The 26,495-nt window shown below is 42.2% G+C and overlaps 1 long non-coding RNA gene across 2 annotated transcripts; it reads left to right on the forward strand.

Moving 5' to 3' along the window:
• Positions 1-21,826: 21,826 nt before the first annotated feature.
• LOC140847339 (uncharacterized) lies at positions 21,827-26,193 on the forward strand. Of its 2 annotated transcripts, XR_012127426.1 has the most exons (4): positions 21,827-22,264; positions 22,763-22,884; positions 23,773-23,932; positions 24,111-26,193. It is a non-coding gene; the product is annotated as an uncharacterized lncRNA (long non-coding RNA). The 2 variants fall into 2 exon arrangements; XR_012127376.1 differs by having other exon boundaries at positions 23,773-26,193.
• The last annotated feature ends 302 nt before the right edge of the window (positions 26,194-26,495 follow it).

Genomic DNA, 26,495 nt, shown 5'->3' on the forward strand with positions numbered 1-26,495 from the left:
GTTAACAGTGGATGTGTTTTCAAGACACTCAGAGCCATAAATTCAGTAGAATAAGAGTGTGGGTAAAATTGCAATATTTCCAGAATCTCTTGCCTGGCTTTAGTGTATCTCCATACAATAGGCGTTTTCAGTGGGTGGAGAGTAGTCCATCTCCATATGAAAAGGTAATTACAAGGGTGAGGAGGGCTTATCTGGACTGGAGTTGGTGGGGGCCTCTTCTTCCTCAGCAGCTTGGTCATGAGAGACATGGGGGAGCAGAAGTGGACAACTGCCTGTAAGAAATAAACTATTTTTCCCTTTGAATGATTTCAGTTTCAAAGGTATTTGCCTGGAATTTTCCCCTTGGACTTACAAGTAACAATACTAGCACTCACTAAATGAGCACTATACAGCAGAAACATGTTTCTTTATTTAACCCCTATAAAACTTTCCTGTAGGGGGCATTGTTATCCTTCCCATCTTAGAGATGAATTGTATGTGTAAATGAATACATAATAAACGATTTGACTGGCTTTGTCCTCCATTCCTAGGAGGGTACCCCTAAATCTTTGTGATATCACCAAGTGACAATAGTGTCTTTATCATTCATGGGGGGACTCAGATCACTCCCAACAGCTTAAGCCAGTGAGGTGACTCCGGGTGGGATAGCCTGTGCTAAAGAGATGACTGGGGCCAGCCCCACAGGAAAGACCAACCTGGAGTTAGAGGGCTGGGGCTTTGAACTGTGTGATACCAGCTCAACCTCCAGGGAGGGGAGGGGGCTGGACACAGAGCTCAATCACCTAGCTGATGCAGTCGTGCCTATGCAGTAAAAAACGTTGTATGCTAAGGATGCATGAGCCTACCTGGTAGGCAATACTCTCTGGGGTCTTCACATATCAGAGTCAGGAAGAGGCAGTGCTATCAGGGACTCTGTGGGCCATGATAGGAAGCTTCATGTTCCAGACCCTCCCAGAAAGCACTCTACCTCTCTCCCTTTGGCTTGTTCTGACTTGCATCCTTTTGCTATCATAAAGTTGTAATTTTAAGTATAATGCTTTCCTGAGTTCTGAGTCATTCTAATGAATTATTGAATCTAAGGGAATTCATAGGAACCCCTAATTCTATAGCCAAATCATCAGAAGTGGGTTTCTGAAGGGGGAGCAACCTTGTGGAGTCCTGTACCCCTCACCAGTGAAGTTTGCCTGCACTCAGGGTAGCTGGTGTCACAAACCATTGCAGAAAGTTCGTTGTCTGCAGCAACCACCTGGAGACCTTTTGTGAAAGGGTAAATGACTAGCTTCTACTTTACCTTCCTTTGGTTTTGATGTTTGCATGTTTTGTATATTGACATAGGATTGGCAAATTCTTCTATTTCCCCTTCTCTATGGCATCTGTAGTTGCACTGTGACCCTTCATATGCAGTGGCCATCAGGGATGAGAAAGGGAAGGAGCTTGATGTGTGTGTTTGTGAGTTGTGTGTTGTGTGCGTTGAGTGGGTTTTTGTGTGTTGTATATTTGCCTTTTTTTGTGGGATTTCTGTTGGTGACTGTATATGCTGTGTGTTTGGTTTGTGGCTTCTGGTGTCATGTTTAGTGTGTAATGTTTCTGTTCTTTGTGTTCTGTGTTGCATCATGCACTGTGTTCTGGGTTGTGTGAGTGGTATCTATATGCTTTTCTGTGTGTTATGTATGGGGAAAGTGTTGGGTGGTGTGTGTATATTGAGCGCTGTGTGTGAAGTTAATTGTGTATTGTGCTGATGTGTTGTGTGTATTTGGGCTGTGCTGTCTGTGTGTGGATCTTTGTGCTTCCTATATTGTATGTTTGTGATTGTGTGTGTTGTTTGTAGTGTGTTAAATGTGTGTTGCATGTATTTTTGTTGGTTGTGTGTGGTTTGGTGTGTGTCATATGTGATTTGCGTGTGTGATTGTGATTTGAGTGTGGTTGTATTAGAGAGGTTGTGTGTGTGTTTGGATAAGTAATGTGTATGATGTGTGATGAGTTGACTGTGTGTGGTGGTAATTGTTTAGTGTGCCTCATGGTGTGTGCGGTATGTAGTCTGTGAAATGTGTTTCATGTTTATTGTGAGCAGTTATGTGCTTTGAGGTGTGTGGTGTGTGTCTTTTGACTGTTGGGTTGTGTGATTGTATGTTGCGTGTGTGTTGTGCATTGTGCTTCCTGTGTGAGGATGTATGTGTGGTGTGTCTGCATTGTTGTGTGTGCTGCGTGTAGTGTGTGAAATGTGTGCTATGTGTGTTCTTTGTTGGTTGTGTGTGTTTTGCCTATGGTTTTTTGTGTGTTGTGTGTTTTGCCTATGGTTTTGTGTGTGTTGTGTGTTTTTTGTGTGTGATTGTGATTTGTAGGTGGCTGTGCTTGAGTGGTTGTGTGTGTATTTGTTTATATGTGTGATGTGAGATGTGTTGTCTGTGGTGTTGCTTCTTTAGTGTGCCTCATTGTGTGTGCTGTGTGTACTCTGTGAAATGTGGTTTATGGGTATTGTGAGCAATTATGTGCTTTGTTGTGTCCAGTGTGTGTCTTGTGACAGTTGTGTTGTTCCTTTCTGTGTTTTATGTGTGTGTGCTTTGCGTAGTGTGGCCTGTGTGTGGATATGTGTTTTGGGTGTGTGTGCATGATTGCATGTGTGATGTGTAGTGTGTGAAATGTGCGGTATGTGTGTTTATTGTTGGTTGGGTGTTTTGCATGTGGTTTTGTATGTGTTATGTGAGTTTTGCATATATGATTATGATATGTGTTTGGCTGTATTTGAGAGGTTGTGTGAGTGGTTGAGTTATGTGTTTTTTGTGAAATATGTTGTCTGTTCATGGTTGTGCTTGTGTAGTGTACATCATTGTGTGTTGTGTGTACTTGGCGGACTGTGGTTTGTATGAATTGTATGCTTTTATGTCCTGTGATGTTTGTGGTGTGTGTCGTTTTGTTTGTTGTGCTGTGTGCATGTTGAGAGGTTGCATGTGTTCTCTGTGTCTTTGTGTGTTTCTGGGTGTTTCCTTGTGTGTGTTGTGGTTATTCCTTGAGTGTGTGTTGTGTGTGACTTTATGTGTGGTATGTAGTGGTTGTGTCATCCTGTGTGTGCTGTATTGTTAATGCTGTGTGTTGCGTGAGTTATGTGTTGTGATATTTATTTTTGTGTGTGATGTTTGTGTGTTGTGCGATGTGTTTTTCTGTGATTTGTGCTTTGTTGTGTGTGTTGTGGTAATGTTTTGATGTGTTTATTTTAATGTGTGTGTTGTGTGTGTGATGCTGGTGTGTGTTGTGTGTCTTTTTTGTGATCTGTTTGGTGTTTGTTGTGTTTTGTATTGTGCACATAGTGTGATGTTTGTCTTCTGTGTATACAGTATGGGGTGTTTTGTCATGTTTGCTGTGTGATTGTGTGTGTATTCTGTGTTGTGTTACTTTGTGTCTGATGAATTATTGTGTGTTTTCTTGTTGTGATGTCTGTGATCTGTTGGTTTTGTGTGCATGGTGGTCTTTATGTGGTTGTGTGTGTTTCCTGTGTTTTATGTTTTTACTGTGTTGTGACTGTTGTGTATGTGATATGTGTGGTTTGGGTTCTCTGTTTGTGGTGTATGTTCTGTGTGTATTTCTCTGTGGAGTGTTGTGTGATTGGTGTGTTTAGGCGTGGTTGTGTGTTTTGTGTGCATTGAGTGTGTCTTTGTGTAGCATGTTGGGTTTGTGGTTGTGTATGTTGAGTGTTCTGTGAATGGTGTTCTGTTTCATGGTAGGTGTGTGATGTGACCATATTTTGTGTTGTGTGATGTGCGATGTATTGTGTTCTTGGTTGCATGTGTGTTGTGTGTGTGCTTATCTGTGTGTTGTGTATCATGTGCGGGTTGTGTGGTCTGTGTATTTTGTGTGTTGTGTGAGATATTAATTGTGTGTTGGGTCTAATGTGCTTTTTGTTTGTGTTGTGTGTTTTGTGTTGTGCAGTCTGTGAGGCTCCATGTGCTGTATGTTTCATGTGTGTTTTGTGTGATGTGTGTAGTGTGTGAAATGTGTGTTACATGAATTCAGTGGTCTTTGTGTTGTGGTTTGTGTGTTTTGCATGTGGTTTTGTATGTGTTGTGTGTGTGGTGTGTGTTTTGCGTGTGTGATTGTGATTTGTGCGTGGTTGTGTTTGAGTACTGTGTGTGTGTTTGGCTGTTTGAGTAATGAATGTAATTTGAGATGTTTGTACTGTGTGTGTTTGTGCGTGGTCAGTGTGCCTCATTGTGTGTGCTGTGTGTACTGTGTGAACTGTGGTTCATGTGTATTTTGTGCAGTTATGTGCTTGATGTGTGTTGTATACTGTGATGTGGTGGTTGTGTGTTGAGAGGTGTGTATACTCTGGTTTTGTTTGGTGTGGGTGTTTTCAATGTGTGTTTGCATGTGTTGTGTTGGTGGTTTCTGTGTGCTCTTGTGTGTCTGTGTGTGTTGTTTTGTGTGTATTGTATTTGTCTTGTGTGTAGTATGTGTTGTTTGTGTTATGTGTTGTGATGTATATTTTGTGTGTGGTGTGTTGTGTGTGCTGTGTGTCATGTTGTTTCTGTGTTTTGTGTGCTGTGTGGGTTGTGTGCTGTGTGATTTTGTTCTGTGTATTGTGTGTGTTTGGTCTCTGTTGTGTTCGTTGGGTTTGTTGTGTATGTAGTGTGCTGCTTGTGTTGCTGGTATTATGTTCTGTGTAATTTGTGTTTGTGTTGTGATTCTGCATGTATTTGCTTTTGTGCTATGTTGTGTATGTTCTGTGTTATTGTACGTTTTGGGTTTTCTGTGATCTGTGGGTCTTTGTTTCCTTTGTGTTGTGTGTTGTCTGTGTTGTATGTGTTGTGTACGTAATGTGTGGTATGGGTTCTTTTCTGCTTGTTGAGTATGTTGATCTGTGTGTTTTTCTCTGTGGCATGTTGTGTGTGATGTGTGTGTTTGTGAGTTGTGTGTTGTGTGCATTGAGTTGGTCTTTGTGTGTTGTATATTTTGTCTTTTTATGGGATTTCTGTTGGTGGTTGTATATGCTGTGTGTTTGGTGTGTGGTTTCCTGTGTCATGTTTAGTGTATAATGTGTCTGTTCTTTGTGTTGTGTGTTGTGTGTTGGGTTATGCACTGTGTCCTGGGTTGTGTGAGCAGTGTCTGCATGCTTTTCTGTGTGTTATGAATGGATTAGGTAGTGGGTGGTCTGTGTATTTTGAGCGTTGTGTGTGATGTTAATTGTGTGTTGTATCTGATGTGTTGTGTGTTTTGGGTTGTGCAGTATGTATGTGGTTTTGTGTGTTTCCTATATTGTATGTTTGAGGTTGTGTGTGTTGTGTGTAGTGTGTTAAATGTGTGTTGTGTGTGTTGTTGTTCTTTGTGTGTGATTTTGTATGTGTCCTGTGTGATTTGCGTGTGTGATTGTGATTTGCACGTGGTTGTGTTAGAGACGTTGTGTCTGTGTTTGGCTGTTACGTGTATGATGTGAGATGTGTTGACTGTGTGTGGTTGTGCTTGTTTAGAGTGCCTCATGGTGTGTGCAGTATGTAGTCTGTGAAATGTGTTTTGTGTGTATTGTGAGCAGTTATGTGCTTTGAGTTGTGTGGTGTGTGTCTTGTGACTTGTGTGGTCTGACTGTGTGTTGTGTGTGTGTTTTGTGTTGTGCTGCCCATGTCAGGATGTATATGTGGTGCGTCTGTGCATGGTTGTGCATGTTGCGTGTAGTCTGAAATGTGTGCTACATATGTTTGTTAGTTATGTGTGTTTTGCCTATGGTTTTGTGTGTGTTGTGTGTGTGTTGCATGTGAGATTGTGATTTGTTTGTGGTTGTGTTTGAGTGGTTGTGCTTTGTGTAGTGCTGCCCATTTGTGGATATGTGTTTGAGTTATCTGTGTGTGATTGTATGTGTGGTGTGTAGTGTCTGAAATGTGCGCTTTGTGTATTTTTTGTTGGTTGTGTGTTTTGCATGTTGTTTTGTATATGTTGTGTTTTGTGTATGTGCCTGTGATTTGCATGTGGTTGTGTTTGTGTGTGTGTTTGGTTGTTATGTGTGTGATGTGAGATGTGTTGTCTGTGTGGTGGTGCTTGCTTAGTGTGCCTCTATGTGTGCTGTGCGTACTCTCTGAAATGTGGTTTGTGTGTGTTGTGAGCAATTATGTGCTTTGTTGTGTCCTGTTTGTGTATTGTGACTCTTGTGTTTATACTTTCTGTGTTTTATGTGTGTTTGCTTTGCATCATGCTGACTGTGTGTCAATATGTGTTGGGGTGTCTGTGTGTGTGTGTGTGGTGTGTAGTGTGAGAAATGCACGCTATGTGTATTTATTGTTGGTTGTATGTTTTGCCTGTCATTTTGTATGTGTGTGTGTGTTTTGCATGTGTGATTGTGATATGTGTTTGGCTCTATTTGAGAGATTGTGTGGCTGTTTGGTTAAGTTATCTGTGTGATATGGGATGTGTTGTCTGTGTGTGGTAGTGCTTGGGCAATGTGCCTCATTGTGTGTGTTGTGTGTACTCCCTGAACTCTGGTTTGTGTGAATTGTGTGATTTTATGTCCTGTGATGTTTGTGGTGTGTTTTGTTTCATTTATGGTGCTGTGTGCGTGGTGAGTGGTTGTGTATGTTCTCTGTTTTTTTTTGTGCTTTTGTGGATGATTCCATGTGCATGTTGTGGTTATGCTCTGAGTGGGTGTTGTGTGTGGCTTTATGTGTGGTATGCAGTGGTTGTGTCATTCTGTGTTGTGTTCTTAATGCTAGGTGTGGCATGTGTTATGTGTTGTGTAGTTTATTTTTGTGTGTGATGTTTGCGTGTGTTGTGTGATGTGTTGATCTGTGATTTCTCCATTCTTGCCTCCATTGCTCCCAAGTCTACCCTCCAAGGTGCTCTTCCAGTGGTTCACCAGTGCACTCCTACCGTTATATATCCAGTGCACTGCTCCAGTGCTTGAACTGCTGCACTGCTCCAGTACTCCAGCCAACAGAACTTCTCCTGGCCTCCCTCCATGTCACTGCTCCTTGTCTTCCTCCATATCACTGCTCCAGAGCTTACTCCACTGCATTGCTGCAGTACCTCACCCAGTGCCCTGCTATAGAGCTCCACTACTGCAGTGCTCCAGTCCTTCTTCCAATGTATTCCTCCATTCCTTCCTACATGGCTCTCCAGTGTTCCCGCTAAGGCACTGTCCCAGTGCCCCTCCAGTGCAAAGCTCATCATAAATCCAGTGCACTGCTCCAGTGCTCCCTCCGTTGACCTGCTCCAGTGCTCCTTTGAAGGCACTGTGAAAATTGTCCCTCCACAGCATCGCTCCTATCCTCCCTCCATGGCACTGCTCCAGTGCACACACCTGGTCACTGTTCCCATACACCCTTATCTGCCCTGCACCTAGCCTCCCTCCATGGCACAGCTCCAGTGCTCCCTGCATTGCACTGCTCCAGTCCTAACTCCAAATCATTGCTCCATTTCTGCCTACACTGCTCCCTAGTATAATCACCAAAGCACTGTTCCAGTGGTCCTACAGTGCACTGCTCCAGTAATACATCCAGTGCACTGCTCCAGTGCTCCCTCTGTTGACCTGCTCCAGTGCTGCCTTGATGGCATTCTTGCAGTTGTCCCTCCACAGCACTGCTCCTATCATCCCTCCACTGCACTGCTCCAGTTCACCCACCTAGTCACTGTTCCCATGCGTGCTTATCTGCCTTGCTCATGTCCTCCCTCCATGGCACTGCTCCAGTACTCCCTCCACTGCACTGCTCCAGTCCTCCCTCCAAAGCATTGCTCCATTCCTGCCTCCATGGCTCCCTAGTCTAATTGCCAAGGCACTGTTCCAGTGGTCCTCCAGTGAACTGCTCCCATCATACATCCAGTGCACTGCTCTAGTGCTCCAACTGCTGCACTACTCCAGTGCTCCATCCACTGCATTTCACCAGTGCTCTCTCCACGGCACTTCCCCAGTCCTCACTCCAATTCACTGATCCATTCCTGCCTCCATGGCTCTCCAGTCTTCCCTCAATGGCACTGATCCAGTGGTCCTCCACTGTGCTTCTCCAGACATGCATCAAGTGCACTGGTCCAATGCTCCCTCCCATGCACTTGTCCACTCCTCTTTCCACTGCACAGTTCCAGTCTACCCTACTCGTCCTAGTTCCCGTGCAACCTTAACTGCAGTGCTTGTGTCCTCCTTCCATGGTACTGTTCCAGTGCTTCCTCCAGTGCACAGCTCCAGTCCTCTCTCCAATGCACTTCTCCAGTGCCCCATCTTCTGCACTGCTCTAGTGCTCCCTCCATGGCAGTGCTCCAGTCCTCCCTCCAAATCATTGCACCATTTCCGCCTCCACGGCTCTCTAGTCTTCCCTCCCTAGCACTGTTCCAGTGCTCCTGGACTTCACTTCTCCAGTGATACTTCCAGTGCACTGATCCTGAGCAACCTCCACTACACTGCTCCTGGACTCCATCACACTGCTCCAGTGTTTCCTCAAATGCACTGAGGCAGTACTTCACCCAGTACCCTGATCCAGTGCTCCTTCCACTACACTGAACCTAGACTCCTTCCATCACAATGGTCCAGGGCTCTCTCCAATGAAGTGCAGCAGTAATTCACCCAGTGCACTGCTCCAGTGCTTCCTCCATGGCACTGTTCCTGGCCTTCCTCCACATCACTGCTCCAGTGCTGCCTCCACTGCACTGCTGCAGTACCTAAGCCAGTAGACTGCTGCAGAGCTTCTTCCACTGCAATGCTTTTGTCCTTCTACCAATGCCTTCCTCGATTCCTGCCTCCATGGCTGTCCAGTGTTTCAGCCAAGGCACTGTTCCAGTGCTCCTCCAGTGCACTCATCCAGTCATACATCCAGTGCTCAGCTCCAGTGCTGCCCCTGCTGCACTATTCCAGTGATACCCCCCAGAACTGCTCCTGGCCTCACTCAATGGCACTGCTCCAGTGCTCCCTTCACTGCACTGCTCCAGTCTTCCTCTAATGCATTGCTCCATTCCTGCCTCCATGGCTCTCCAGACTCCCATCCACAGCACTGTTTCATTGATCCTCTACTGCACTTCTCCACACATACATCCAGGGCACTTGTCCAGTGCTCCCTCCTGTGCACTGTTGCAGTGCTCACTCCGCTGCACTGCTCCAGAGCACCATCCTGGTCACTGCACTAGTGCACATGCCACTGCACTGCTCCTGGAACCTCCGTGTCACTGCTAAAGTGCTCCATCCATTGCACTCCTGCAGTCCTCACTCCAATGCATTGCTCCATTCCTGCCTCCATTGCTCCCCAGTCTACACTCCAAGGTACTCTTCAAGTGTTCTTGCAGTCATACATCTAGTGCATGGCTCCAGTGCTCCACCTGCTGCACTGCTCTAGTGCTCCCTCTACGGCACTGTTCTAATCCTCCAATGCACTGGTCCATTCCTGCCTCCATGGCTCTCCAGTCTTCCCTCAATGGCAATGATCCCATGGTCATCCAGTGCGCTTTTCCAGACATTCATCCAGTGCACTGGTCCAGTGCTTTCACCAGTTAAATTGTCCACTCTTATTTCCACTGAACTGCACCTCGCACCTACTTGTGAATGCCCCCGTGCAACCTAAACTCACTTCTTCTGTCCTCCCTCCATGGCACTGCTCCAGTGCGCCCTCCACTGCACTTCCTCAGGGCACCATCCATGCCACTGCTTTAATCCTCACTCCAATGCTTCTTCCCCTGAGGCTGGGCAGAAGACCCCTTCACAGTCTCCTTGTGTCTGGGAGTACAAGTATATATAAGAAGCTAACCTTGTTACAGCAGTGTTTAGTTGTCAATCTGGGTATGTCTTAGTAGCAAATTACTGGGACTGAGACAGCCTCAGAGCCTTCTCTGCAGGACTGCAGGTCTGAAGCTTAGGTCCCATCCGCCACCAGGCTGAGAGCCTCTGGCTGACAGGTTGCTTGGGGCCTGAAGCCAAAGTGCACCTAGTTTTCAAAGCTCAGCCTGTGGCATGGGAGGCCGGCTTATATAGCCCACAGTCTACCATGCGCCTCTCTGAAGAAGCCATATGGTAGCAGTAAAAAAGGCCCGTTTTAAACTTTCAAGCTGAATTCACTGTATGCAAGCGTTTTCTCTGTCAAACAGGCTGCTTCTGCAAGGCTTCAGGCTGAATGACCACACAAGCGAGCGTCTGCCGCTCAGCAAGAGAGAGCTGTAAACAGCAGACTTCCCTCAGGTGCTTAGAGGGCAGGCACACATGACAGACATGGAAACCACATTGCAAGCTCAGTTTCAGCATCCACTGCAACGACTTCAATGATTCCTTGAATGGGGCATCCTGTAGTGCTTTCTTTCACTTATGTAAGCTGAATCCACAGCTCACTTACCTCCACTACTATTTCAAAGAATCTTGTTCTGCACATTCCCATGTGGCTAGTGCTAAGGCCTATTTGCAGCCCACTTACTTCTGTGAGTTAGAGGGCCTACAGAGAGGACAAGGCTTCTACTGCAGTGTTTAGTACATTTCCATATCACAAAGGAGCAAGTGGCATGCAAGGGGAAAGCAGCCTGGTATTCTCTCAGCGAGGGGTCTCCTCAGTGCACAGTGGATTGTGTCCCCAGCAGAGTCTGGCATAAGGCCCTCCCGCCACAGTTCCTGACACTTTACTACAAAGGCAACTTCAGGGCATATGTTATTACTCACCTGGAAGAAGCGGCTCTGTGCGTCCTCTTCTAGTGCCCTCACGAAAAAAGGCCCCGACACAGGATTACAAACCTGTGCAGAACACAAGCCCAGCACGGGAGGCTTGCTTCAATGTGCTTGAAGGACTTCCCTTAAGCATTTAGCCCAAGAATCATAGCAAAGTATGCTTTCTCCTTGCAGAACACTAAGAGAGAGCTGGGCTGTACATGGTTAGTTCAGGCAGACGTAGTTGTGGCTTTGAGCAGAACTTTGTGCTCATGAACGGATAATCAGCTGAAAGGAGCCCCAACAACATCTGCCCTTAAATATAGTTGCAAGACCGATTCACAGCACACGTATCTCTTGGACTTAAGGTGCATTCACAGAGGAGACAGCATGCACACCTACGTTTGGCCACTCCACTCTGTATGAGTTAGGAGAAAGTAACTGAAAGTGTTAGATCGTGAAGTTAAAGCTCAGTTACCCCAGAACAATTTCCATTGCAGGTTTGAGTTCATCTTCACTAGCCATAAAGAGGAGCTTACTTGACAGAGGCTCCTGGTGCTGCCTGCTTTCCACCTGTTGAACAGAACGCCCATCCGTCCTGCTTCCAATGCTGTGCAGAAAGCAACTTGCTCTGCCTCTTCCCCTGAGGCTGGGCAGAAGACCTCCTCACAGTATCGTTGTGTCTAGGAGTACAAGTATATATAAGAAGCTCGCCTTGACACAGCAGTGTTTAGCTGTCAGTCTGGATATGTCTGAGCAGTAAATCACTTGGACTGAGCCTCAGAGCCTTCTCTGCAGGACAACATCTCTGAGGCATTAGGGCCCATCTGCCACCAGGCTTTGCAGAAGCTTGCACACACTTCTTGCTGAGATGATGCTGGGGGACTGAAGCCAATGTGCACTTAGCTTTCAAAGCTCAGACTGTGGCACAGGAGTCCGGCTTACATACCCAGAGAGCTACCTGGGCCTCTCTGAAGCAGCCAGGTAGTAGCAGAAAAAAGTGACTTTTTAAACTTCTAAGCCAAATTCATTTTATGCAGGCATTTTCCTGACAGCCAAGATTCCTCAGCAAGGCCTCACGTTAATGGCTACACAAGTGAGCGTCCGCCGCTCAGCAAAAGAGAGCTCTCTACACACCAGACTTCACTTAGGCATTTAAAGTGCAGGCACACGGGACAGACACGGAAAGCACATTGCAAGCTCAGTTTCAGAATCCACTGCAATGACTTCAATGATTCGTTGAATGGGGCATTCTGCACTGCTTTCTTTCACCCATGTAAGCTGAATCCAAAGCTGACATGACTACACTGCAGTTATTTCAAAGCATCTTGTTCTGCAACTTCCCGTGTGGCTAGTGCTAAGGCCTATTCGAAGCCCACTTACATCTTTGAGATAGGGGGCATACAGAGAAGACTGCCTTCTACTGCAATGCTTACTGTATTCCATATCACATAGGAGCAAATTGCATGCAAGGTCAAAGCAGCCTAGTGTTCTCTCAGTGAGGGTCTCCACAGTGCACGGTGGATTGTTTCCCCAGCAAAGTCTGGCATAAGGCTCTCCTGCGGCAGTTTCTGACACTTTGCTACAAAGGCATCCTCAGGGCGTTGCTATGAAAGGGATGAGGTGGCTCTTTGGGTCCTCTTGTAGTGCCCTGGGGAAACAAGGCCCTCCCAGAGGATTACAAACCTGCAGAGGAAACGGACAGGCAGGAGAGTCTGTCCTCAGTGTGCTTGAATGCAGAAGTCTCTCAACACCCAAACAGCACATCACACTAAACATCAAACCCCACACACACTGAGAACATAACTGCACACTATACGCATGAAACACGGTTCTCAGAGTAGACACAACACGCACAGTGAGGCTGACTGACCAAGCATGACCACACACAGTACACACATCACAAATTACTGTCATTACTCAAACAGCCAACCACACATACAACCTGTCAAACACAACCACACACAAATCACAGTCACACGTGCAAAATGAACACCACACATACAACACATACAAACCCACACACAACACACACACACACACACACACCACAACAGAAAGAACACCGAATTTATGCAATACACATTTCACACACTACACACATCATTCCAAGCACACATAAAACGTACAGCACACAGAGCCTCACAGAATGCGCAATGCCAGATGCACAACATATACACAAAGCATATCAGTCATAACACACATTTAATATCTCACACAACTTGCAAAACACACAGACCACACAACACACACACAATATGCAACACACAGAGAATACACTCAACAAAACACAAATCACAGAACAACACATCACACAACACACAAAAGCATCACACACAGAAATTAGCATCACAACTCATAACACACACAACACCCCACATTAACAACGTGACACGCACAGAACAACACAACCACTACATACCACACATAAAGCCACACACAACACACACTCAAGAAACAGCCACAGCATACACAAGAAAACACCCACAAACACATACATACAGAACACACAGAACCTCTCAGCACGCACACAGGAGAACATAGGAAACAACATACACCACAAACATCACAGGACATAAAAGCACACAATTCACACAAACAACAGTTCAACGAGTACACGCAACATCCACAATGAGGCACACGACACAAGCACACACAGACAACACATCTCACATCACACACATAACCAAACACACACACAGCCTCTCAAACACAGCCAAACACAAATCACAATCACACGTGCCAACCAGGCACGCCACATACGAAACCACATGCAAAACACACAACCAACAAATACCCACATAGCGCACATTTCACTCACTACACACCACACACACAATTACGCACAGACACCCCACACTCATATCCACACACGGGCTGCACCACGCAAAATGCACACACCCAAATCCCAAAATGTAACGACACATGTCACAAGACACATGCCAGACACATCAAACCACATAATTGCTCACAAAACAAATGAACCACATTTCACAGAGTACACACAGCACACACAATGAGGCACACTAAACAAGCAAAACCACACACAGACAACACATTTCACATCACACTCATAACAAGCAAACACCCACACAACTCAAACACAACCACACACAAGTCACAATCACACACACGAAACACACACCACACACAGCACATGCAAAATGACATGCAAGAAATACACAAACCACATCAGAAAGAACACTGAAATTATGAAACACACATTTCATACACTACACACATTGCACAAAGCACACATAAAACATACAGCACACAGAGCCTCACAGAACACCCAATGCAAAGGACACAACATATATACAAAGCATGTCAGACACAACACACAATAATATCCCACACAACCCTTAAAATACACAGATTACACAACACACACACAATACGCAAAACAGATAAGAATACACACAACACACATGCAACTCAGAACACAATACGTTGCACATCACGCAACACACGTGCGGTCACACCACACATTAAACATGAAACAGAAAACCCTTCACAGACCACATAACATTCCCAACCATGAACACAACATGCAACACAAGACACCAAACATGCAGCACACGAAGACACAACCCAAACACACAACACCCAGCACAGAACCATCCACAACCACACCAGTCACACAGCACTCCACGGAGAAGTAAGTACACACAGAACACACACTACAAACCACAAACTACCCAAACTGCACAAATCGCATACACAACAGTAACAACACAGAAAGAACACAACACACAGGAAACACACACAACCACATAAACACCTCCACACACACTAAACCAGCAAATCACAGACTTCAAAGCAAAAAACACACAATAACAGCATGCAAAATATTACACAACACAGAAATAACACACACACAATAACACACCACTACAAAACACGCCCTGCCATATACACAAAAGACAACGCACTTCACACATAACACAAAACCCAACACAAAGCACAACAGAAAGAAGGCGCACAACAATGTGTGTGACATTAAAAGAGACACATCAATACATTACCACAACACACGAAATAATACACATCACAGAACAAATACATCACATAAACACACACAAGCATCACACACAAATTGAACATCACAACTCACAGCACACACAACAACCCTGCATTAACAACCAAAACACAGACTGACGCAACCACTACATACCACACACACAACACACACTCAAGGAATAACCACAACAAACACAGGTAAACACCTACAAACACAAAGGTATCGAGAACACATACAAACTCAAAACGCAAACATATAAACAACACACACCACAAACATCAAATGAGGCACACTGCACAAGCAAAACCACATACAGATAACACATCTCGCCTCAGACACACAACCACTCAAACACAACCACACGCAAATCACAATCACACATGCAAAACACACACAACACTCACAAATCCGTAGACAAATCACACATAACCGACGAAGAAGATGAATAGCACACATGTCACGCACTACATGCTACAAACACAACCACACACAGACACACCACGCATACATCCTCACACAGGAGCACAATGCAGAACACCCACACAACACAGAAACACACAACACAATAGTCAGTACACACACCACACCCTCCAAGGCACGTAACCGCTCACAATACACATGAAGAACTGCACAGACTATGTACTGCACACACCAAGAGACACACTAAACAAGCACAACCACACACAGTCAACACATTACACATCATATGAATAACTCAGCAAGACACACACACACACAACCTCTCTAACACAATAACACACAAATCACAATCACACACAAAACTGTCACAGCACATACAAATCCACACGCAACTGACGAAAACACATCCAACACACATACAACGCACTACACACAGCACACACAACCACAAGCACAGTACAGAGCACACACAGACCCACATGCAGTCAGCACTACCAATCCCCACCCCGCCACACACACACCAAGCACAGGCACACAGCATGTCCGTCACAAGGCTAAATCAACATCACACGCAACGCTGAAATTACACAGACCACCCAACATCTACCCGGTATGTAACACACAGAAGGCATATAGACAGCACTCACACAACCCAGAGCACAGTACATAACACAACAGACCAAAGAAAGACCAGACACATTTCACACTAAACATTAGACTGGAAGCCACACACCAAACACGCAACACAGACAACCACCGACAGATAACTCATCATAAAAGGCAAAATATACATTGCACAAAGATGCGCTCAATGCACACAAAACACAAATACCAGCATCGCACAAATAACACGCGACACAGTGAAAAATACACAGAACAGTGTACTCAACAAGCAATATGGAACCTCACATATTACATACAAAATACACACAGCACGGACAACACACAACACACAGAAAACAAGCAAGACCCACAGACTGCACCAATCAAAAGACATAGAGTCACTGAATGGATAAAAAATCAAGACCCATATATATGCTGCTTACAAGAGACTCAACTCAAACCCAAAGGCATGCACAGACTAAAAGTCAAGGGATGGAGAAAGATATTTCACGCAAACAATAGGGAGAAAAAAGCAGGAGTTGCTGTACTAGTATCAGACAAAATAGACTTCAAAACAAACAAAGTAACAAGAGATAAAGAAGACATTACATAATGATAAAGGGCTCAGTCCAACAAGAGGATATAATCATTATAAATATATATGCACCCAACACAGGAGCACCAGCATATGTGAAACAAATACTAACAGAACTAAAGGAAGAAATAGACTGCAATGCATTCAACACACCATTCACTCCAAAGGACAGATCCACCAGATAGAAAATAAGTAAGGACACAGAGGCACTGAACAACACACTAGAACAGATAGACCTAATAGACATCTATAGAACTCTACACTCAAAAGCAACAGTATACGCATTCTTCTCAAGTGCACATGGAACATTCTGCAGAATAGACCACATACTAGGCCACAAAAAGAGCCTCCGTAAATTAAAAAAGATAGAAATCCTACCAACCAACTTTTCAGACCACAAAGGTATAAAACTAGAAATAAATTGTACCAAGAAAGCAAAAAGGCTCACAAACACATGGAGGCTTAACAACACGCTTCTAAATAGTCAATGGATCAATGACCAAATTAAAATGGAGATCCAGCAATATATGGAAATAAATGACAACAACACAAAGCCCCAACTTCTGTGGGACACAGCGAAAGCAGTCTTAAGAGGAAAGTATATAGCAATCCAGGCATATTTAAAGAAGGAAGAACAAACCCAAATGAATAGTCTAACGTCATAGTTATCAAAATTGGAAAAAGAAGAACAAATGAGGCCTGAAGTCAGCAGAAGGAGGGACATAATAAAGATCAGAGAAGAAATAAAGTTGAGAAGAATAAAACAATAGAAAAAATCAATGAAACCAAGAGCTGGTACTTTGATAAAATAAACAAAATAGATAAGCCTCTAGCCAGACTTATTAAGAGAAAAAGAGAGTCAACACGCATCAACAGAATTAGAAACGAGAAAGGAAAAACCATGACGGACCCCACAGAAATACAAAGAATTATTAGAGAATACTATGAAAACCTATATACTAACAAGCTGGAAAACCTAAGAGAAATGGACAACTTCTTAGAAAAATACAACCTTCCAAGACTGACCCAGAAAGAAACAGAAAATCTAAACAGACCAATTACCAGCAATGAAATTGAATTGGTAATCAAAAAACTACCCAAGAACAAAACCCCCGAGCCGGATGGATTTACCTCGGAATTTTTTCAGACATACAGAGAAGACATAATACCCATTCTCCTTAAAGTTTTCCAAAAAATAGAAGAGGAGGGAATACTCCCAAACTCATTCTATGAAGCCAACATCACCCTAATACGAAAACCAGGCAAAGACCTCACCAAAAAGGAAAATTACAGACCAATATCCCTGATGAACGTAGATGCAAAAATACTCAATAAAATATTAGCAAACCGAATTCAAAAATATATCAAGAGGATCATACACCACAACCAAGTGGGATTAATCCCAGGGATGCAGGGATAGTACAACATTGAAAATCCATCAACATCATCCACCACATAAACAAACAGACAAAAACCACATGATCATCTCCATAGATGCTGAAAAAGCATTCAAAAAAATTCAACATCCATTCATGATAAAAACTCTCAGCAAAATGGGTATAGAGGGCAAGTACCTCAACATAATAAAGGCCATATACAATAAACCCACAGCCAACATCATACTTAACAGCGAGAAGCTGAAAGCTTTTCCTCTGAGATCAGGAACAAGACAGGGATGCCCTCTCTCCCCACTGTTATTTAACATAGTACTGGAGGTCCTAGCCACGGCAATTAGACAAAACAAAGAAATACAAGGGATCCAGGTGGGTATAGAAGACGTTAAACTATCACTATTTGCAGACGACATGATATTATACATAAAAAACACTAAAGACTCCACTCCAAAATTACTAGAACTGATATCAGAATACAGCAAAGTTGCAGGATACAAAATTAACACAGAAATCTGTGGCTTTCCTATACACTAACAATGAATCGATAGAAAGAGAAATCAGGAAAACAATTCCATTCACAATTGCATCAAAGTGAATAAAATACCTAGGAATAAACCTAACCAAAGAAGTGAAAGACCTATACCCTGAAAACTATGACACTCTTAAGAGAAGTTAAAGAGGACACTAACAAATGGAAAATCATCCCATGCTCTTGGCTAGGAAGAATTAATATCGTCAAAATGGCCATCCTGCCCAAAGCAATATACAGATTTGATGCAATCCCTATGAAATTACCAACAGCATTCTTCAATGAACTGGAACAAATAGTTCAAAAATTCATATGAAAACACCAAAGACCCCAAATAGCCAAAGCAATTCTGAGAAGGAAGAATAAAGTGTTGGGGGGGCGGGGAATCTCACTCCCCAACTTCAAGCTCTACTACAAAGCCACAGTAATCAAGACAGTTTGGTACTGGCACAAGAACAGAACCACAGACCAGTGGAACAGAATAGAGACTCCAGACATTAACCCAAACATATATGGTCAAGTAATAAATGATAAAGGAGCCATGAACATGCAATGGAGAAATGAAGGTCTCTTCAACAGATGGTGCTGGCAAAACTGGACAGTTACATGTAAGAGAATGAAACTGGATCACTGTCTAACCCCATACACAAAAGTAAATTAGAAATGGATCAAAGACCTGAATGTAAGTCATGAAACCATAACAGTCTTAGAAAAAAACATAGGCAAAAATCTCTTGGATGTGAACATTAGCGACTTCTTCATGAATATATCTCCCTGGGCAAGGAAAACAAAAGCAAAAATGAACAAGTGGGACTATATCAAGCTGAAAAGCTTCTGTATAGCAAAGGACACCATCAATAGAACAAAAAGGTACCCTACAGTATGGGAGAATATATTCATAAATGACAGATCTGATGAAGGGTTGACATCCAAAATATATAAAGAGCTCATGCACTTCAACAAACAAAAAGCAAATAATCCAGTTAAAAAATGGGCAGAGGAACTGAACAGATAGTTCTCCAAAGAAGAAATTCAGATGGCCAACAGACACATGAAAAGATGCTCCACATCACTAGTCATCAGAGAAATGCAAATTAAAACCACAATGAGATATCACCTCACACCTGTAAGGATCACAACCATTCAAAAGACAAACAGCAACAAATTTTGACAAGGTTGTGGAGAAAGGGGAACCCTCCTACACTGCTGGTGGGAATGTAAATTAATTCAACCATTGTGGAAAGCAATATGGAGGTTCCTCAAAATAGACTTAACATTTGACCCAGGAATTCTACTTCTAGGAATTTACCCTAAGGATGCAGCACTCCAGTTTGAAAAAGACAGATGCACCCCTATGTTTATCGCAGCACTATTTACAATAGCCAAGAAATGGAAGCAACCTAAGTGTCCATCAGTAGATGAATGGATAAAGAAGATGTGGTACATATACACAATGGAATATTATTCAGCCATAAGAAGAAAACAAATCCTACCATTTGCATCAACATGGATGGAGCTAGAGGATATTATGCTCGGTGAAATAAGGTAAGCAGAGAAAAACAAATACCAAATGATTTCACGCATCTGTGGAGTATAAGAACAAAGGAAAAACTGAAGGAACAAAACAGCAGCAGAATCACAGAACCCAAGAATGGACTAACAGTTATCAAAGGGAAAGAGACTGGGGAGAATGGGAGGGTAGGGAGGGATAAGGGGGGGAAGAAGAAAGGGGGTATTTTGATTAGCATGTATAATGTGGGGGGTGGGGTAAAGGGGAGGGCTTTGCAACAGAGAGAAGACAAGTGGTGATTCTACATTTTACTATGCTGATGGACAGTGACTGTAATGGGGTTTGTGGGGGGGACTTGGGGTAGGGGAGAGCCTAGTAAACATAATGTTCTTCAAAAAAAAAAATAATCTCATTTTTCACTGAATTGGCACCTTACTATTATTTGAGCGTGTAATAGTGATTTCATATCAGTGGTGTCACTTCTCTGCCAGAGGTCCCTTGAGTTAAAATCAAATTGGCTGTTGTACATGTGGCCTCTGCCATGTCCTGGCACAGCCTGGTGCCAGCAGTGATGTGCCTGTGGTCGAAATGAACATTTGGGAGACAGCGGAATGTAACAAAGCACATACAGGAGACAACGAATTTGACCGGATCTGTACTGTTGGAACTCAACCAGGAGTTGGGAGGGGTGCAAGGTGTAGCACTCCAAAATCTTATGACTATAGACAATCTACAGTTAAAAGAACAAATGGGAGGTGAACAGATCCCAGAAATGGGCTGCTTTAATTTGTCTGATTTTTCTCAGACTGTTCAAGTACAGTTGGACAATATCCATCATATCATAGACAAACTTTCACAAATGCCTAGGGTGCCTAAATGGTTTTCTTGGTTTCACTGGAGATGGATGGTAATTATAGATTTGCTTTGTTTATGTCACCGTATTCCTATTATGTTAATATGTGTGTACAAATTAGTAGTTTAAAACCTATACATACTTAAGGTACTCTACAAGAAGATATGTCAAAGAAATAATCAATCCTCCCATGTTTTCTTCCATATGTTACCTCTATAGCTTTTCTTCTTCCTTCCTAATTACAACCCTTAAATAGAATTCGTGCCTCATATAGAATTTACCGAGTATCATAATTCCTCCAGGTGGTAAAGATACCTCGAGACAAGTGCTGGGCATAGAAGCCACAGGGCATAAATCTGCAAAGAAGTAAAAAGCTAACCTTTTCAGACAATATGGCTTCTCTCTCACTTACCAACTTTACATTTCCCTGTATGGCCCCGGAAGATGACTGGTTAGCCAGAGACGAGTAAGATTCCTCAAGGGAGGAACAACCTAAGACAGGCACAGTCGCAGGGGGGCCATCAGGTGAGAAATTGGGGATCAACAGAGGTGAGGCTCAGAACCTCACCCCCCCCGTTTTGAGAGAAATCTTCTGCATCCGTGGATGTTTTGCTGCCCTTGTCTAGCTTGGATTAATACTTAGTCCATAGGCACACACCTGATCATCTACATTTGCCCTCTTACAGCACTAAACTATGTTTTCTACCTTTATCTTGCATCTACCTACCACTTCAGCATTTTATTAAAAATAAAAATAATAATAATAATAAAGGGAGAAATGTGGGATCAACATATAAATCAAGTATAAAAATCAAACGAATATGCATATTTGACCTGATTGTTTATAGTTCATAATGCGTGATCAAAACCAAATGTTTCTGTGATGAATTCCCTTGTACTGTTCACCATGTAAGAATTTATTCACTATGTAAGAATTCGTTCACCATGTAAGAACTTGTTCGTTATGCTTCAGAAGATTGGAGACTGATGAGAGTTAGGCTTGAGATGGATTAATGATTGTACATTGAGCATTGACCCCCTCTACTGAATTTTATTGTTGTTAACAACCATTTGATCAATAAATATGAGAGATGCCCTCTCAAAAAAACAAACAAACAAAAAAAAGCAAAGCACCTCAGCCTCTCTAGAAAGAGAAATGTTATCCTGCACTTTTCTCTTATTTCTGTTGAAGTATCTTTTCCTTTTATGAGAAAATATAGACATGGTTTGCATGCATTAAAAAAAAAGAAAACTTGTATGCTGGAAAGGACATTAGCTAAATAAAATATTTAGGTTCTTAGCTTTATTCATTTGGAACAGACATCAAGGCTAGATTATTAGCTGTTACTTAGCTGTTAGCTATGTGACTTGAGGAATATCAACTTCTCTTGAGTCTTGATTTTCTTGTATGTAAGGTAAGAATTATGATTCCCATCACATAGGGTTATTGTAATGAATGTAAGTTATACAAGTGTTGGTTTCAAATATTAGGAATTAACAGCGAGTATAATAATGAGCCTATAATATTGGTACTTTATATTATACTCTCTAAAATATTTGGTCAAATAAAAAGTTAATATATTCTTTTGCAGTCTGGTAGAAGTGGAAAGACAATTCCAGAATTAGAAAAAACCATTGGTTTAATGAAAAAAGTAGTTGAAAAAGTCCAAAGGGAAAATGAACAATTGAAAAAAGCATCAGGAATAATGACCAGTGAAAAAATGGCTACTATTGAGCTGGAAAATGAAAAGATGAAGGTAATATTTAAAATATGATCATGGGGTAGAATGTTTTATCACTGTAATTTGTATTAGTTTTTTAGGAAAATTTTAAATGTACTGCATAAAATTGTTTTAATGGATGCAATAGATAGTTTACACTACAGAGAAAAAACTTCACTGGAGACAAGCTAAGAGTTATTAGAGTAACTCCAATTGGTCATATTATTTCAAGATCAATGGTTCTCCCTCTGGCAACATAACATAATTACGTGTGTCTTTTAAAAAAAATGCAGATGTCTACACACCCACTTCTGAGATTGATTAGATTTTTTTGGGATATTGTGATTTTTTTTAAGTCATCACTTTATTCTAATGTTTAGCCAAGGTGGGGAATGTTTACTTCAGATGACTGGTATTAAAGGGAAGACTTTAATTCTATCAAATATGGGCTCTAAAACTATTTGGAAATAAGTTTAGTGAGTTTACAAGGTGATATTTTATTTCATTTCAATAATGTATAGTTTTTACTACTAGGCTAAAGTGGAACAAGTCAAAGCTCACCTGGACGTCAGCTGAGCATGCACCATGAGTCCACGACCAAAGGCACTGAGAAAATTGTTGCTGAAAACGAAAAGCTTCGTAAAGAACTTAAAAAAGTATGACTTTCATTGCTAATTATTACTTTTTATTTTAACTAACACATCTTATAAAAACAATGAAAAGTGATGAGAGTGTCTATTCAAAGTAGATAGTAAAAGAGATTTAGAAAGTTTGTGATTCTGCTTGCCACTTTCACCATGAGGAACCTTGAAAATAAAAAATTAATGAATTAAGAGCCAGTAAATGTAGAGGCTACATGGTTGGGATTCAAATCCTAGCTCTGTTACTTGTCAGCTGTGGGAACCAGGGCCAGCTGCTAGCCCCTCTCCATCCCCCCATTTCCTTATCTATAACATCGGGAAGTGAGATAATATTGGTGCACATGACTTAGAACAATGTTTGATGTACAGAAAGGAGTATGTGCAACTTTTGTTAAACAGTAAGATTCCTTTCTATTTAACTGGCAAAAATATATTCCTTGCCCCAGACAGTGGGTAGTGGGTGGTGGTATTTATATGGATGATGCAGTGAATAAATTGAAATTAATATTTTTAAACTAGTTACTATACAATAGTATCTAAATATACTGTGAGGCCAGAGTGATACTTTGCTTTGGATATGGATGTTTAATAGTGGCAATAATTTATGATACTTACACATAGTTTATGTTTATGGCTAGAGTCAAAACATTTTGAAATGTGTAAAGACAAACTATCTCTATCTCATTATTCTATAAATATTACAAAGATGACTAATTTAAAGGGACCAAATGACAAACTTAAAATAACTACTAGAGTAAAATACTTGTAAATACATTTTTCTATCCTCATTTACATTGGTGGTTCTAATATGATCATATTGCTGTTTTAGAGTAAAGGAAATGTTGGATTTTTATTGCAGTTTTAATCAGCATTTAGAGTTCATTTTTGTTTTCTAATTTCTAGCAATAATTTTGAATATATTGCACCTATGAGAGTATTATGTTTCATCATAGTACACTAATTGGCTCCTAATGACAGAAAACTGAAGCTGCAGAGAACCTGCGGATAGCTGGGAATAGAGATATTGAATGAGAAGATTAGCTCTTTCCCGATGAACTGTTTGGTTGGTGATTTTTCCTTTCCTCTCATCGTCAGTCTTTACCTTCCTTAAAATGTCTAAGGAACTTAGGTGGCAGGGCACGGGACAGAGCAGAGCAGAGGCTGGGCTCTGGGCGTTAGAGCTGGGTGGGCAGCACGAAGCTGATGGTGCCCAGCTTCTCCTACCTGCTCTTTTTTTCCAGCTACAACTCAACTTCTTCATTGTGTTCATTTTCTACCTCAAGTATAAGCCAGGCACAGTTAAGCTGTCTCGTCACAACCTGCGCCATGCTAGATCTGGGCCGCGCTGCAATTGACAGTTACATTCTGGGCAACTTATTCTTCAAAGAGTCTAGACGGATGAATTCAGCAACAGCTCTAGTGTCTTCCTGGCCTCTGTGTTCTGGCACTAGATTTTCTCCACCCCATGAGCCATTTCTACAAATATATGTGACTGCCTTTCCCATAAACTGTGGCTATGAAAGGGGTGATGGGGATTCACGAGTAAGCATTCATACATTCACTGCCACTATCACGAGAAGTTTAACATGACTCTGATAAGTCAGTAAAAGGCTATGGTGTCATTTTCATTTCCAGACTGCTCAGCAGCTGCTTCAAGGAGTATAGAAGCCAGAGAGCAAGGAGATTGTGCCGTGTCCTTTCCCGTTAAAGTTATCCTGTATGAAGTAACATCTACTGGCCCTATTTGGAAAGGCAAAGTCATCTTTATCTTACCATATTAACAGAGTTCCTCATGTCCACATATTTCCAGTTTCCCCTTTGATGTTCACCTGCTGATTAGAATGGACTTGATGAGAGGTTGATTGGTGGTCACCGTCAATACAACTAGGACAGGAGCCTCAGCACTGAGACTACAGCAAGGCCCACAGTGGGCCTGCTGCACTGCACTTGCCTGTCAGCCAAAGGGAAGGCTATGCAAGTAGATCAGAGGGCAGCCCGGGTGGTCAGGCAGTCCTAGAGAAGGGTCCTCGTTCCTATCCTAATACCCTACTAAGAGCACTGAGAATCCACTCGTTCCCCCTGCGGCCCTCTCTCACTTCTACCAGAGGGCAAGTGTGAGGGTTTGGTGAAATAGCATTTGTGATAGTATAAAGGGGAAAAGGAGTCACTTTTGCCTGCTTTGGACCCCAGAGAGGCTCTCAACCAGCAGTGCTATCACAGCTGGTTTCTTGGTTGGTCCTTTATTTCCTTCTACAGTCACATATGGACTCAAAAGATTTCTGGATGTATTCATTCAGCAGACACCTATTCAGTACTTACTGCATACCAGACACCATCCTTTATTTTCAATGTATTTCTAAAAGGCCTATTTGGCCGAAGTTCTTTCAGAGAACCTGGGAGCTTTCATGGCTTAGAAATACCTAATTCTCGCTGGGACCTTAAGTAAATTACATCTCTTTTGTGAGCCCAAGTTTTTTTAACTGTGGAAATGATAATCCCTGTCCTACTTTCTAAAAAGGGCTCTGAAGATGCAGACAAGGTTATTAATGTGATAGTGTTTATAAAGTTTATGAATATTTGAGAGGGTGGTCGATATTTAACCATAATTGAAGATGTCTTTACCTTTCAGATTGGTTTTTTTTTTTCAACAAAACCTGAAGTTGGTTCTTTATTAGCAAAATTTCAGGCCTTAGCCAAAGTATCTAAGGGAAAAGGAGACTCAAAAACTACAATCAGAAATGAAAGTAGGGACATTACTGTCAATTCTAGAGAAAGAAAAAGAATTAGTACAATGAACAACTGCATGCCGAAAAAGTGGATAACCCAGACAAAGTGGACAAATTCTTAGGAGCAAGGAACCTACCAAGCCTGACAAAGAAGAACATTGGAAATACTTGAATCCATAACCAAAATTAAAAAATCGAAGTAGAACAGATTGATGGTTGCAAGAGTTAGTGGGGGTGAGGGGGGGAAAATGGGTGAACTGTTATTTTTAGTTTAAATAAATCGAATGAATTTTTCAAAAAATCTAAGTATACATAAAATGAAATTTTTAAGTGGACCATTTTTAAGTGGACGATTCGGTGGCATTAAGTACATTCACACTGTCCTACAACCATCACCACACTGCAGCTTCAGAACTTCATCATCCCACACTGACGCTCTGTACCCATTAAACAGTAATTCCCACCCCACCCCTGAGCCCCTAGTAATGTCTCTATTTTCTGTCTCTGAATTTGCCTGTTCTATGTGATACATAAATGGAATCATACAAAATTTGTCCTTTTCCATCTGGCTTATTTCACTTAATATTTTCTAGGTTCGTGTGTCAGAATCTCCTTCCCTTTTTTTTTTTTGAGAGGGCATCTCTCATATTTATTGATCAAATGGTTAACAACAATAAAATTCAGTATAGGGGGGTCAGTGCTCAATGTACAATCATTAATCCATCTCAAGCCTAATTCTCGTCAGTCTCCAATCTTCTGAAGCATAATGAACAAGTTCTTACATGGTGAACGAATTCTTACATAGTGAATAAATTCTTACATGGTGAACAGTACAAGGGAATTCATCACAGAAACATTCGGTTTTGATCACGGATTATGAACTATAAACAATCAGGTCAA

The sequence above is a fragment of the Manis javanica genome, chromosome 1 (genome assembly GCF_040802235.1).
Source record: "Manis javanica isolate MJ-LG chromosome 1, MJ_LKY, whole genome shotgun sequence".
Lineage (NCBI taxonomy): Eukaryota > Metazoa > Chordata > Mammalia > Pholidota > Manidae > Manis > Manis javanica.